This window comes from Ranitomeya variabilis, chromosome 7 (genome assembly GCF_051348905.1).
Source record: "Ranitomeya variabilis isolate aRanVar5 chromosome 7, aRanVar5.hap1, whole genome shotgun sequence".
Taxonomy (NCBI): Eukaryota; Metazoa; Chordata; class Amphibia; order Anura; family Dendrobatidae; genus Ranitomeya; species Ranitomeya variabilis.
This window is the reverse complement of record NC_135238.1, coordinates 230,756,954-230,770,846: the sequence shown is the minus strand read 5'-3', so window position 1 is coordinate 230,770,846 and position 13,893 is coordinate 230,756,954.

Sequence of the window (13,893 nt, the reverse complement as noted above, 5' to 3'; positions counted from 1 at the left end):
ATTAGATTTTTGTGGTCAGTCAATACCACCACCTGATGTCTAGCCCCCTCAAGCCAATGACGCCACTCCTCAAAAGCCCACTTCATGGCCAAAAGCTCCCGATTCCCAACATCATAATTCCGCTCGGCGGACGAAAATTTACGCGAGAAAAAAGCACAAGGTCTCATCACGGAGCAATCGGAACTTCTCTGCGACAAAACCGCCCCAGCTCCGATTTCAGAAGCGTCGACCTCAACCTGAAAAGGAAGAGCAACATCAGGCTGACGCAACACAGGGGCGGAAGAAAAGCGGCGCTTAAGCTCCCGAAAGGCCTCCACAGCAGCAGGGGACCAATCAGCAACATCAGCACCCTTCTTAGTCAAATCAGTCAATGGTTTAACAACATCAGAAAAACCAGCAATAAATCGACGATAAAAGTTAGCAAAGCCCAAAAATTTCTGAAGACTCTTAAGAGAAGAGGGTTGCGTCCAATCACAAATAGCCTGAACCTTGACAGGATCCATCTCGATGGAAGAGGGGGAAAAAATATATCCCAAAAAGGAAATCTTTTGAACCCCAAAAACGCACTTAGAACCCTTCACACACAAGGAATTAGACCGCAAAACCTGAAAAACCCTCCTGACCTGCTGGACATGAGAGTCCCAGTCATCCGAAAAAATCAAAATATCATCCAGATACACAATCATAAATTTATCCAAATAATCACGGAAAATGTCATGCATAAAGGACTGAAAGACTGAAGGGGCATTTGAAAGACCAAAAGGCATCACCAAATACTCAAAGTGGCCCTCGGGCGTATTAAATGCGGTTTTCCACTCATCCCCCTGCTTAATTCGCACCAAATTATACGCCCCACGGAGATCTATCTTAGAGAACCACTTGGCCCCCTTTATGCGAGCAAACAAATCAGTCAGCAGTGGCAACGGATATTGATATTTAACCGTGATTTTATTCAAAAGCCGATAATCAATGCACGGCCTTAAAGAGCCATCTTTCTTAGCCACAAAGAAAAAACCGGCTCCTAAGGGAGATGACGAAGGACGAATATGTCCCTTTTCCAAGGACTCCTTTATATATTCTCGCATAGCAGCATGTTCAGGCACAGACAGATTAAATAAACGACCCTTAGGGTATTTACTACCCGGAATCAAATCTATGGCACAATCGCACTCCCGGTGCGGAGGTAATGAACCAAGCTTAGGTTCTTCAAAAACGTCACGATATTCAGTCAAGAATTCAGGAATCTCAGAGGGAATAGATGATGAAATGGAAACCACAGGTACGTCCCCATGCGTCCCCTTACATCCCCAGCTTAACACAGACATAGCTTTCCAGTCAAGGACTGGGTTATGAGATTGCAGCCATGGCAATCCAAGCACCAACACATCATGTAGGTTATACAGCACAAGAAAGCGAATAATCTCCTGGTGATCCGGATTAATCCGCATAGTTACTTGTGTCCAGTATTGTGGTTTATTGCTAGCCAATGGGGTGGAGTCAATCCCCTTCAGGGGTATAGGAGTTTCAAGAGGCTCCAAATCATACCCACAGCGTTTGGCAAAGGACCAATCCATAAGACTCAAAGCGGCGCCAGAGTCGACATAGGCATCCGCGGTAATAGATGATAAAGAACAAATCATGGTCACAGATAGAATAAACTTAGACTGTAAAGTGCCAATTGAAACAGACTTATCAAGCTTCTTAGTACGCTTAGAGCATGCTGATATAACATGAGTTGAATCACCGCAATAGAAGCACAACCCATTTTTTCGTCTAAAATTCTGCCGTTCACTTCTGGACAGAATTCTATCACATTGCATATTCTCTGGCGTCTTCTCAGTAGACACCGCCAAATGGTGCACAATTTTGCGCTCCCGCAGACGCCTATCGATCTGGATAGCCATTGTCATGGACTCATTCAGACCCGCAGGCACAGGGAACCCCACCATAACATCCTTAATGGCATCAGAGAGACCCTCTCTGAAATTCGCCGCCAGGGCGCACTCATTCCACTGAGTAAGCACAGCCCATTTACGGAATTTCTGGCAGTATATTTCAGCTTCGTCTTGCCCCTGAGATAGGGACATCAAGGCCTTTTCCGCCTGAAGTTCTAACTGAGGTTCCTCATAAAGCAACCCCAAGGCCAGAAAAAACGCATCCACATTGAGCAACGCAGGATCCCCTGGAGCCAATGCAAAAGCCCAATCCTGAGGGTCGCCCCGGAGCAAGGAAATCACAATCCTGACCTGCTGAGCAGGATCTCCAGCAGAGCGAGATTTCAGGGACAAAAACAACTTGCAATTATTTTTGAAATTTTGAAAGCAAGATCTATTCCCCGAGAAAAATTCAGGCAAAGGAATTCTAGGTTCAGATATAGGAACATGAACAACAAAATCTTGTAAATTTTGAACTTTCGTGGTGAGATTATTCAAACCTGCAGCTAAACTCTGAATATCCATTTTAAACAGGTGAACACAGAGCCATTCCAGGATTAGAAGGAGAGAGAGAGAGAAAGGCTGCAATATAGGCAGACTTGCAAGAGATTCAATTACAAGCACACTCAGAACTGAAGGAAAAAAAAAAAAAAAAAAATCTTCAGCAGACTTCTCTTTTCTCTCCTTTCTCTGTCAATTAATTTAACCCTTTTGGGCCGGTCAAACTGTTATGGTTCTCAATGGCAAGAGAACATAGCCCAGCAAACATAAGAACTAGCTCTTGGAAGGATGGAAACTAAACTGACCATGAACTAAACCTGCCGCACAACTAACAGTAGCCGGGTAGCGTAGCCTGCGTTTTATCCCTAGACGCCCAGCGCCGGCCGGAGGACTAACTAATCCTGGCAGAGGAAAATATAGTCCTGGCTCACCTCTAGAGAAATTTCCCCGAAAGGCAGACAGAGGCCCCCACAAATATTGGCGGTGATTTTAGATGAAATGACAAACGTAGTATGAAAATAGGTTTAGCAAAATTGAGGTCCGCTTACTAGATAGCAGGAAGACAGAAAGGGCACTTTCATGGTCAGCTGAAAACCCTATCAAAACACCATCCTGAAATTACTTTAAGACTCTAGTATTAACTCATAACATCAGAGTGGCAATTTCAGATCACAAGAGCTTTCCAGACACAGAAACGAAACTACAGCTGTGAACTGGAACAAAATGCAAAAACAAACAAGGACTAAAGTCCAACTTAGCTGGGAGTTGTCTAGCAGCAGGAACATGCACAGAAAGGCTTCTGATTACAATGTTGACCGGCATGGAAGTGACAGAGGAGCAAGGCTAAATAGCGACTCCCACATCCTGATGGAAACAGGTGAACAGAGAGGATGATGCACACCAGTTCAATTCCACCAGTGGCCACCGGGGGAGCCCAAAATCCAATTTCACAACAATAAGGGAGCTGCGGGCCCATCATACTATGTATAAGGGAACTTCGGGCCCATCATACTGTGTATAAGGGAACTTCGGGCCCATCATACTGTGTATACGGGAGCTGCGGGTCCATCATACTGTGTATAAGGGAGCTGTGGGCCCATCATACTGTGTATAAGGGAGCTGCGGGCCCATCATACTGTGTATAAGGGAGCTGCAGGCCCATCATACTGTATATAAGGGAACTTCGGGCCCATCATACTGTGTATAAGGGAGCTGCGGGCCCATCATACTGTGTATAAGGGAACTTCGGGCCCATCATACTGTGTATACGGGAGCTGTGGGTCCATCATACTGTGTATAAGGGAGCTGCGGGCCCATCATACTGTGTATAAGGGAGCTGCGGGTCCATCATACTGTGTATAAGGGAGCTGCGGGCCCATCATACTGTGTATAAGGGAGCTGCGGGCCCATCATACTGTGTATACGGGAGCTGTGGGTCCATCATACTGTGTATAAGGGAGCTGCGGGCCCATCATACTGTGTATACGGGAGCTGCGGGTCCATCATACTGTGTACAGGGGAAGTGTGGGGGACATCATACTGTGTATACGGGAGCTGTGGGTCCATCATACTGTGTATAAGGGAGCTGCGGGCCCATCATACTGTGTATACGGGAGCTGCGGGTCCATCATTCTGTGTACAGGGGAACTGTGGGGGACATCATACTGTGTATACGGGAGCTGTGGGTCCATCATACTGTGTATAAGGGAGCTGCGGGCCCATCATACTGTGTATAAGGGAGCTGCGGGCCCATCATACTGTGTATACGGGAGCTGTGGGTCCATCATACTGTGTATAAGGGAGCTGCGGGCCCATCATACTGTGTATACGGGAGCTGCGGGTCCATCATACTGTGTACAGGGGAAGTGTGGGGGACATCATACTGTGTATACGGGAGCTGTGGGTCCCTCATACTGTGTATAAGGGAGCTGCGGGCCCATCATACTGTGTATAGGAAACTGTGAAGGCATATTGTGCATATGGGAGCTGTTGGCCCATTACACTGTATATAGGGGAGCTCTGGGGGGTATTATACTATAGTGGAGTTCTGTCAGCATTATACTGTGTATAGGGGAGCATTGGGCTCATACTATCTATAGGGGAGCAGTGGGATCATCATACTGTGTAAAGGGGAGTTCTAGAATCATCATACTGTGTATAGGGGAGCTGTTGGGGCCTTAGACTGTGTATAGGGAAGCTTTGAGCTCACCATACTGTGTATAATGGAGCAGTACATGGGGGAACTTAGGGGACATTATTAAATGTTAAGTGGGCACTTAAGCATTATTGTTATAGGGGCACTCAGAGTATTGTGACCATCAAAGTTGCATATGGTCACAATATGGCGGTAAAATCAATGTTCGTTTTTGTATATAGATTTATTTTCAATAACACAGCGGTCATATTCTGAGGTTCCCCTATATTCACAACTAGAGTGCGCAACCGTAGCTGTAATCAGGGTTAGCTGGTTAGGGGCCCACTCAGATGTTTCGCCCCCCCTAAGTTGAAACCCTAGCTACGCCTCTGAGGGGGTGGTATGGTAAAGGGGTAAAATCCAAATGTTTCTGAGTGGGGTTTCTGGTTACAGTTGTGCTACAATTTTTAGTGGTAAACAGAATGAAAATGAAGGAACTTTTTGTGCCACTTCCATGACTAAGAATATGAAGAAACTGCATAAGGCTTTTTGCCCGGAAAAAAAAAACAAGGAAACTTTAGTGACTAGAGCAAAGTCCGGGCAGTTGCCCAGTGAGATCAGATATAGAATCTAAAAGAAAAATATATACTAACCAATCAATGTAAAAATAAACTCTTCAACTCTTATCCAAAGTTCTGATGATAAAGGAAAGTTTTGTGGAAGATTCCAAGTGGTATTTAGACCAGAACATGAATATACGGCCTCCATTACTCACTTTATATCTGGTGATAGCGCTGATTCAGGGACCAAAGAAAGCGACACTTGCGCCCTTAGTAATGATGCCAACACCGTGACTTCTAAGGATAGCGCCATCTATTAATGTACAACATTTTTGGAAATCTAGAAAAATAATCTGAAGCTAATACCAGCAGGATGCCGGTCATTACTCACATAAACAATAATACGATTGCTATTATTTTGTATTTATCTTGACTTTGAAAAAAATACAGCAAATTACTAATGGCGCCATTAAATAACAAGTCCTCGTATGGCTGTATCGCTAGAGAAGTAAAGTTAAGGCTCTTAGTGATGGTGATCTGGATTTCAGCTCAGTCGTCTGATGATGGATTTAATTTCGCCTTGGAGAACTGCCTCTCCTGTATTAAATAATAGTTAAAAGAATAAGTAAGTTCTACTAAATTTTATAAAAATGCATAAAAACAATATAAAAGGCTAAAATAAGTTTTAAAGTAAACCGGGTTTTTTTATTCTTGCTGATAGGTAGTATAAGCATTGGGGTAGAACTTTGAGGAAGAAAGAAAAACACAAATTCTTCATTAAGATGCAGTATAGGAAAGTTAAGGTACCGTTACACTTAACGATTTACCAACGATCACGACCAGAGATACGACCTGGCCGTTCTCCAGTGACCAACGATGCCGAAGTCCCCGGGTAACCAGGGTAAACATCGGGTTACTAAGCGCAGGGCCGCGCTTAGTAACCCGATGTTTACCCTGGTTACCATTGTAAATGTTAAAAAAAAAACCAGTACATACTTACCTTCTGCTGTCTGTCACGTCCCATACCGTCAGCTTCCCGCACTGACTGTGTCAGCGCCGGCCGTAAAGCACAGCACAGCGGTGACGTCACACAGTCAGTGCAGGGAAGCTGACGGCGGGGGACGTGACAGACACCGGAATGTAAGTATGTAGTGGGTTTTTTTTTTACATTTACAATGGTAACCAGGGTAAACATATTTACCAGTGAACACATCGCTGGATCGGCGTCACACACGCCGATGCAGCGATGACAGCGGGTGATCAGCGACCAAAAAAAGGTCCTGATCATTCGCAGCGACCAACGATCTCCCAGCTGGGGCCTGATCGTTGGTCGCTGTCACGCATAACGATTTCGTTAACGATATCGTTGCTACGTCACAAAAAGCAACGATATCGTTAACGAAATCGTTATGTGTGACGGTACCTTTAGTCTTACGTGTGTAGATATATGGAAGGGTAACAATAAACGCTCACTAAGAAAAAAAAAACCCTTTTAAAATATAACTTTTACCAAGTTTTGTTAAAAATTGAAGTTTTATACCCACACCAAAGTGAAAGTGCGATGTGCAAAAAAAAAATAAAGATAAATATAATAGTTGTAGGTAACTAATATAACCAGAAGGTAGGCTAGTATAATGTATGAAAATCTAGCCCAATGACCTTCTGTCAATTGCAGTAGTATACTAAATTCTCATTGCTGGAGATGTTGGGTATCGCCATAATCTGACCACAAGGGTTTTATGTTAAATGTAATGTGAAAGGCGGCCATTAGTCCTACAACATAAATCCTCATCGATGGACGTAGAATAACCCAGAAATGCAACTTAGTGCTACCTACATCAATGGTATATCCTACTGTGCCAGTGTCTACAGTAACTGTGCTAACGTAGAAAGGGGTGAACTGACACGATCTGACTCCTCTACTGTTCACTTACCTATATGCAGAGGTTGGCGCCCTAAGATGGTGAGAAGTGGCGCCCCCGCTCGTGCGTCCGCTGTCCCTGTGCTCCTGTACCAGCCCCTAACCAGACGTAAAGGGTGAAACAGAGGGCCCGTTGGCCTATATATGTTGCTGGTAATACTCTCTGTCGTAGGCGCGATATGTAGTGGGTATACATATTAGTCCTTACCACCAACCTAAATACCTATAGGTCACACTCCGTACATATTGTTGCAACACAGAACCAATTAAGGAACAAGGAGCATAAATGTAAAATCACTGAAGTTTATTTCAACATATAAAATCTATAATATTAAACAAGTGTACTCTGGATGCCTCAAGCCAAACGAGAAGATCAGCACAAACTGACACACTACACAAATCCTAAAGTATTCAACAGTCTTCATATGGAGAAGAAAACAGACAGCCAAATATATAATGGATTTACTCCTATTGCTTATATAATGCTAGTCCTATATTCATAGTTCCACCCATACCAAGAAGAGGGCACCTAATTAGACTCCTTCATAAAGTGCATAGTGCTTATTACTAATGCCTATAAGTGCATACCTACATAAATACCTGGATAGCGTGTCAGCCCAGCTGTATCTCACCCCGACGCCGCGTTTCGCCTATCCTTCCGGGGGCGTGTTTTTTAGAAGAGAGGCTGGGATCATTATATATGCCTATTGCCCAATCAAAGACCCGATGTAAATTAGATGCTGAGTGTCACCCTGTTGCACCTATGCCCATATGTATAGTACTTCCGCCCAAAGTATGACCATGCTTCCGGTTAAGGTTATATAAATATTGTGCCCGTGTAATACTCCTACCTAAATATAATAATAATATCGCTCAAAATACAGCGATACGTCTAGCCCCAAAGTGATACCTGTAATACCTGCATAATTTGCAAGAATGAAGAACCGAGGATGTAGCGGCGCATCCACCACTGACGCCGCCCCTTTATGGACATCCCCCTTCCGGACGACGGAACGCAAGCATTCCCCTCAGCGTCAGCTGGTTGGACGTCACGCGCTGCCATCACGTGCCAGGGGGAGAATGTCCGGAGGAGCAACAAACAGCGCATGCGCACCATCCCGGCGCTTCAGTGTACCAAGATCCTATGTAAAACAAGGTGTAGCGGTGAAAAGAAATACAATATGTAAACTAAATAATACTAAATTGTGGTGAATGTGCTTGATGCTATGTGTAATGAATATAGCATAACCTAAACCTAATATTAACCCACCTTAACACTTAGTGAATGTACTACCACTGAATATTGATCAGTGATATTATCACCTCCTATACATTGATTACCTATAAAGGGTCAAACTGAATTACACCAGAACCTGCTAAACCTACGGGCTACTGATATGTGATAAATATTAATGAGTGATATTACTGCATCCTATACATAAATTACTACTACAAGTATAACAGTAATAGAATGATGAGGTAAAATTAATAAAATAAGAAATACTAATAGACATGATGAACACCCTAAGTGTAGTGCAAACGTAATATTACAGAATATTAAAAATCCATACAATACAGGGCCAAAAGTAACACTGTATTTAGTCATTGGCAATATTCAAGTTCACAGATTTACATATTGTAACCTAAATGTCCGTATTTCCGCCATATCTTGCTTTATCATATCTTCTTTGTTCCTGTTTCGGATCATGCCTCACAGAAGCTTTTTCTCCAAATAACGTATCAGGGAACAGATGCAAAAGGGATTAGCAAAGGATATCACATCAAAGCACCAGTCTCTAAAGGGGCAGAAAACACGTATTAATATACTACATAATATACAATACTAAATTAAAAGCAAACGACACCCTCCCCACAAAAAAAAACCCTAAAAACTTCCACCAGATATTAACAAGATATATTTACAAAAATGCCCCAAAACCAAAACTCTCATTTAGACCCTGTGGTGCCAATGTACCTAAACGGTATATCCACCGACTCTCCAACTGTGCCAAGATTTTACCCATATCACCCCCTCTAATCCCCAATGATTCCGAATCAATACCTCTTATTCTTAAATTATGAGGATTGCACTGATGGTACTTCTTGAAGTGTTTGGGTAAGGTTTTCAACGTTGTCTCATCTTCCACAGATTTAGCATTAGCAATGTCCCTACAATGCTCACGTGTCCGAACCTTCAATTCCCTTGTAGTTAATCCTATGTAGATTTTATTACATGGACACGTGGCATGGTAGATCACACCACGAGAGGTACATGTCAGATGTTTCCGGATCGTGTATATTTTAGAATTATCGAAATTTGAAAATGTCTTACTCTTAGTGTGGTTCAGGCAAGCCTTACACAATCCACATGGAAAAAATCCTAGATTTGTGGCCTCCACAGATTTAAAGTCCTTATTTGGATTATATAAACTGTGGACCAAAAAGTCACCAAATTTTTAGATCTTTTTGCTACAATCAAAGGTCTTTCAGGTAATATTTTCCTCAAAATGGGGTCTGTATATAAAATTTTCCAATGTTTTTGAAAGATATCTTTAAATTGATGCCATTTGTCATGAAAAGTTGTAATCATTCGTACCTCTTGTTTCTTATCCTCAAGCTTCTGCACCTCTCGTTCCTTATACAAGAGATCATTCCTCGGTGAGATCCACCGATTGTTTCTCAAAGTCATTTAAGTTTGTACAAATTCTTTTGGCCCGCAGAAACTGCCCTGTTGGAATTCCTCTGATCCAAATACTCAATCCTCACTTCCCTGCAGGACTTCGTAGGGAAACCTTCCTGAGTAAGAACAGTGCTTCAAAGCCCACTATATTTGACTTCATAAACCAGACGGGTATTAACCCCTTCATGACCCAGCCTATTTTGGCCTTAATGACCTTGCCGTTTTTTGCAATTCTGACCAGTGTCCCTTTATGAGGTAATAACTCAGGAACGCTTCAACGGATCCTAGCGGTTCTGAGATTGTTTTTTCGTGACATATTGGGCTTCATGTTAGTGGTAAATTTAGGTCGATAATTTCTGAGTTTATTTGTGAAAAAACAGAAATTTGGCGAAAATTTTGAAAATTTTGCAATTTTCACATTTTGAATTTTTATTCTGTTAAACCAGAGAGTTATGTGACACAAAATAGTTAATAAATAACATTTCCCACATGTCTACTTTACATCAGCACAATTTTGGAAACAAATTTTTTTTTGCTAGGATGTTATAAGGGTTAAAATTTGACCAGTGATTTCTCATTTTTACAACAAAATTTACAAAACCATTTTTTTTAGGGACCACCTCACATTTGAAGTCAGTTTGAGGGTTCTATATGGCTGAAAATACCCAAAAGTGACACCATTCTAAAAACTGCACCCCTCAAGGTGCTCAAAACCACATTCAAGAAGTTTATTAACCCTTCAGGTGTTTCACAGCAGCAGAAGCAACATGGAAGTAAAAAATGAACATTTAACTTTTTAGTCACAAAAATGATGTTTTAGCAACAATTTTTTTATTTTCCCAAGGGTAAAAGGAGAAACTGGACCATGGATGTTGTTGTCCAATTTGTCCTGAGTATGCTGATACCTCATATACAACAAACGTGACCAAGACACATGATCCCAATAAATTGTAACATATTGCCCCTGATCATGTGTCTAATAGGACTGATAGACCCATCATCATATATCATATATGAACACCATCAAAAAAGAAATGATGCAACTGGTCAATTTATATAGAAAAACTCAATATAACCTTTATTAATAGAGATTTAAAAACATAACATCAGACCAAATTGGGACAAAGGGTGAAACTGGAGCACCTTATACATTCTGTGCAATACATAGGTGACTGACACCCACACCCGGCACAAAAGCCAAACACTAGATATATCTATACAAATATAGATGTGTGTATAGTCCAACAATGTGGGCCAATACCAGCTACCACTGCTATAATAATAATGGCATTAATGCAATCTCTTTTTAACCTTAGCACAATCTGCTGGCATTAGTTAAAAACACACATCCCCACGTGGCATAACCGCCAAGGAAGTTAGTAGGTGCCGTAAAAAACGGGCATGAGCATTACCTCTATAGTGGGGATACCAGGGTAAGACAGAAGTCCGGGCGATGGCGTCTGCCCCGACGCACGTTTCGGACCGAATCCTTTTTCAAGGGGCCTGTTTTTAACTAATGCCAGCAGATTGTGCTAAGGTTAAAAAGAGATTGCATTAATGCCATTATTATTATAGCAGTGGTAGCTGGTATTGGCCCACATTGTTGGACTATACGCACATCTATATTTGTATAGATACCTAGTGTTTGGCTTTTGTGCCGGGTGTGGGTGTCAGTCACCTATGTATTGCACAGAATGTATAAGGTGCTCCAGTTTCACCCTTTGTCCCAATTTGGTCTGATGTTATGTTTTTAAATCTCTATTAATAAAGGTTATATTGAGTTTTTCTATATAAATGATACCTCATATGTGGGGGTAAACCACTGTTTGGGCATACGGCAGGGCTCGGAAGGGAAGGAGCGCCATTTGACTTTTTGAATGAAAAATTGGCTCCAATCTTTAGCGGATACCATGTCGCGTTTGGAGAACCCCCGTGTGCCTAAACATTGGAGCTCCCCCACAAGTGACCCCATTTTGGAATCTAGACCCCCCAAGGAACTTATCTACAAGCATAGTGACAAATTGATCCGTAAAAATGAAAAAGTACTTTTTTTTCACAAAAAAATTATTTTAGCCTCAATTTTTTCATTTCACATGGGCAACAGGATAAAATGGATCCTAAAATTTGGTGGGCAATTTCTCCTGAGTACACCAATACCTCACATGCGGGGGTAAACCACTGTTTGGGCACATCGTAAGGCTCGGAAGGGAAGAAGCGCCATTTGACTTTTTGAATGAAAAATTATCTCCATCGTTAGCGGACACCATGTCGCGTTTGGAGAGCCCCTGTGTGCCTAAACATTGGAGCTCCCCCACAAGTGAGCCCATTTTGGAAACTAGACCCCCCAAGGAACTTATCTAGAAGCATAGTGAGCACTTTAAACCCTCAGGTGCTTCACAAATTGATCCGTAAAAATGAAAAAGTACTTTTTTTTCACACAAAATTTCTTTTAGCCTCAATTTTTTCATTTTCACATGAGCAACAGGATAAAATGGATCATAAAACTTGTTGGGCAATTTCTCCTGAGTACACCGATACCTTATATGTGGGGGTAAACCACTGTTTGGGTGCACGGCAAGGCTCGGAAGAGAAGGCGTGCCATTTGACTTTTTGAATAGAAAATTAGCTCCAATCGTTAGCGGACACCATGTCGCATTTGGAGAGCCCCTGTGTGCCTAAACATTAGAGCTCCCCTACATGTAACCCCATTTTGGAAACTAGACCCCCCAAGGAACTTATCTAGATGCATAGTGAGCACTTTAAACCCCCAGGTGCTTCACAGAAGTTTATACCGCAGAGCCGTGAAAATAAAAAATAATTTTTCTTTCCTCAAAAATGATTTTTAGCCCGGAATTTTTTATTTTCCCAAGGGTAACAGGAGAAATTGGACCCCAAATGTTGTTGTCCAGTTTGTCCTGAGTACGATGATACCCCATATGTGGGGGTAAACCACTGTTTGGGCGCACGGCAGGGCTCGGAAGGGAAGGCACGCCATTTGGCTTTTTGAATGGATAATTAGCTCCAATTATTAGCGGACACCATGTCGCGTTTGGAGAGCCCCTGTGTGCCTAAACATTGGATCTCCCCCACAAGTGACCCCATTTTGGAAACTAGACCTCCCATGGAACTAATCTAGATGTGTGGTGAGCACTTTGAACCCCCAAATGCTTCACAGAAGTTTATAACGCAGAGCCATGACAATTAAAAATAATTTTTCTTTTCTCAAAAATGATTTTTTAGCACACAATTTTTTATTTTCCCAAGGGTAACAGGAGAAATTGGACCCCAAAAGTTGTTGTCCAGTTTCTCCTGAGTACGCTGATACCCCATATTTGGGGGTAAACCACTGTTTGAGCACACGTCGGGGTTCGGAAGGGAAATAGTGACGTTTTGAAATGCAGACTTTGATGGAATGCTCTGCGGGCGTCACGTTGCATTTGCAGAGCCCCTGATGTGCCTAAACAGTAGAAACTCCCCACAAGTGACCTCATTTTGGAAACTAGACCCCCAAGGAACTTATCTAGATGCATAGTGAGCACTTTAAACCCCAGGTGCTTCACAGAAGTTTATAACGCAGAGCCGTGAAAATAATAAATATGTTTTCTTTCCTCAAAAATATTTTTTTAGCCCAGAATTTTTTAATTTTCCCAAGGGTAACAGGAGAAATTTGACCACAACAGTTGTTGTCCAGGTTCTCCTGAGTACCCTGATATTCCACATGTGGGGGAAAACCACTGTTTGGGCACATGCCGGGGCTCGGAAGGGAAGTAGTGACGTTTTGGAATGCAGACTTTGATGGAATGGTCTGCGGGCATCATGTTGCGTTTGCAGAGCCCCTGATGTGCCTAAACAGTAGAAACTCCCCACAAATGACCCCATTTTGGAAACTAGACCCCCCAAGGAACTTATTTAGATATGTGGTGAGCACTTTGAACCACCAAGTGCTTCACAGAAGTTTACAACGCAGAGCCGTTAAAATAAAAAATCATTTTTCTTTCCTCAAAAATTATGTTTTAGCAAGCAATTTTTTATTTTCACAAGGGTAACAGGAGAAATTGGACACCAATAGTTGTTGCCCAGTTTGTCCTGAGTACACTGATACCCCATATGTGGGGGTAAACCACTGTTTAGTCACAAGTCGGGGCTCGGAAGGGAAGTAGTGA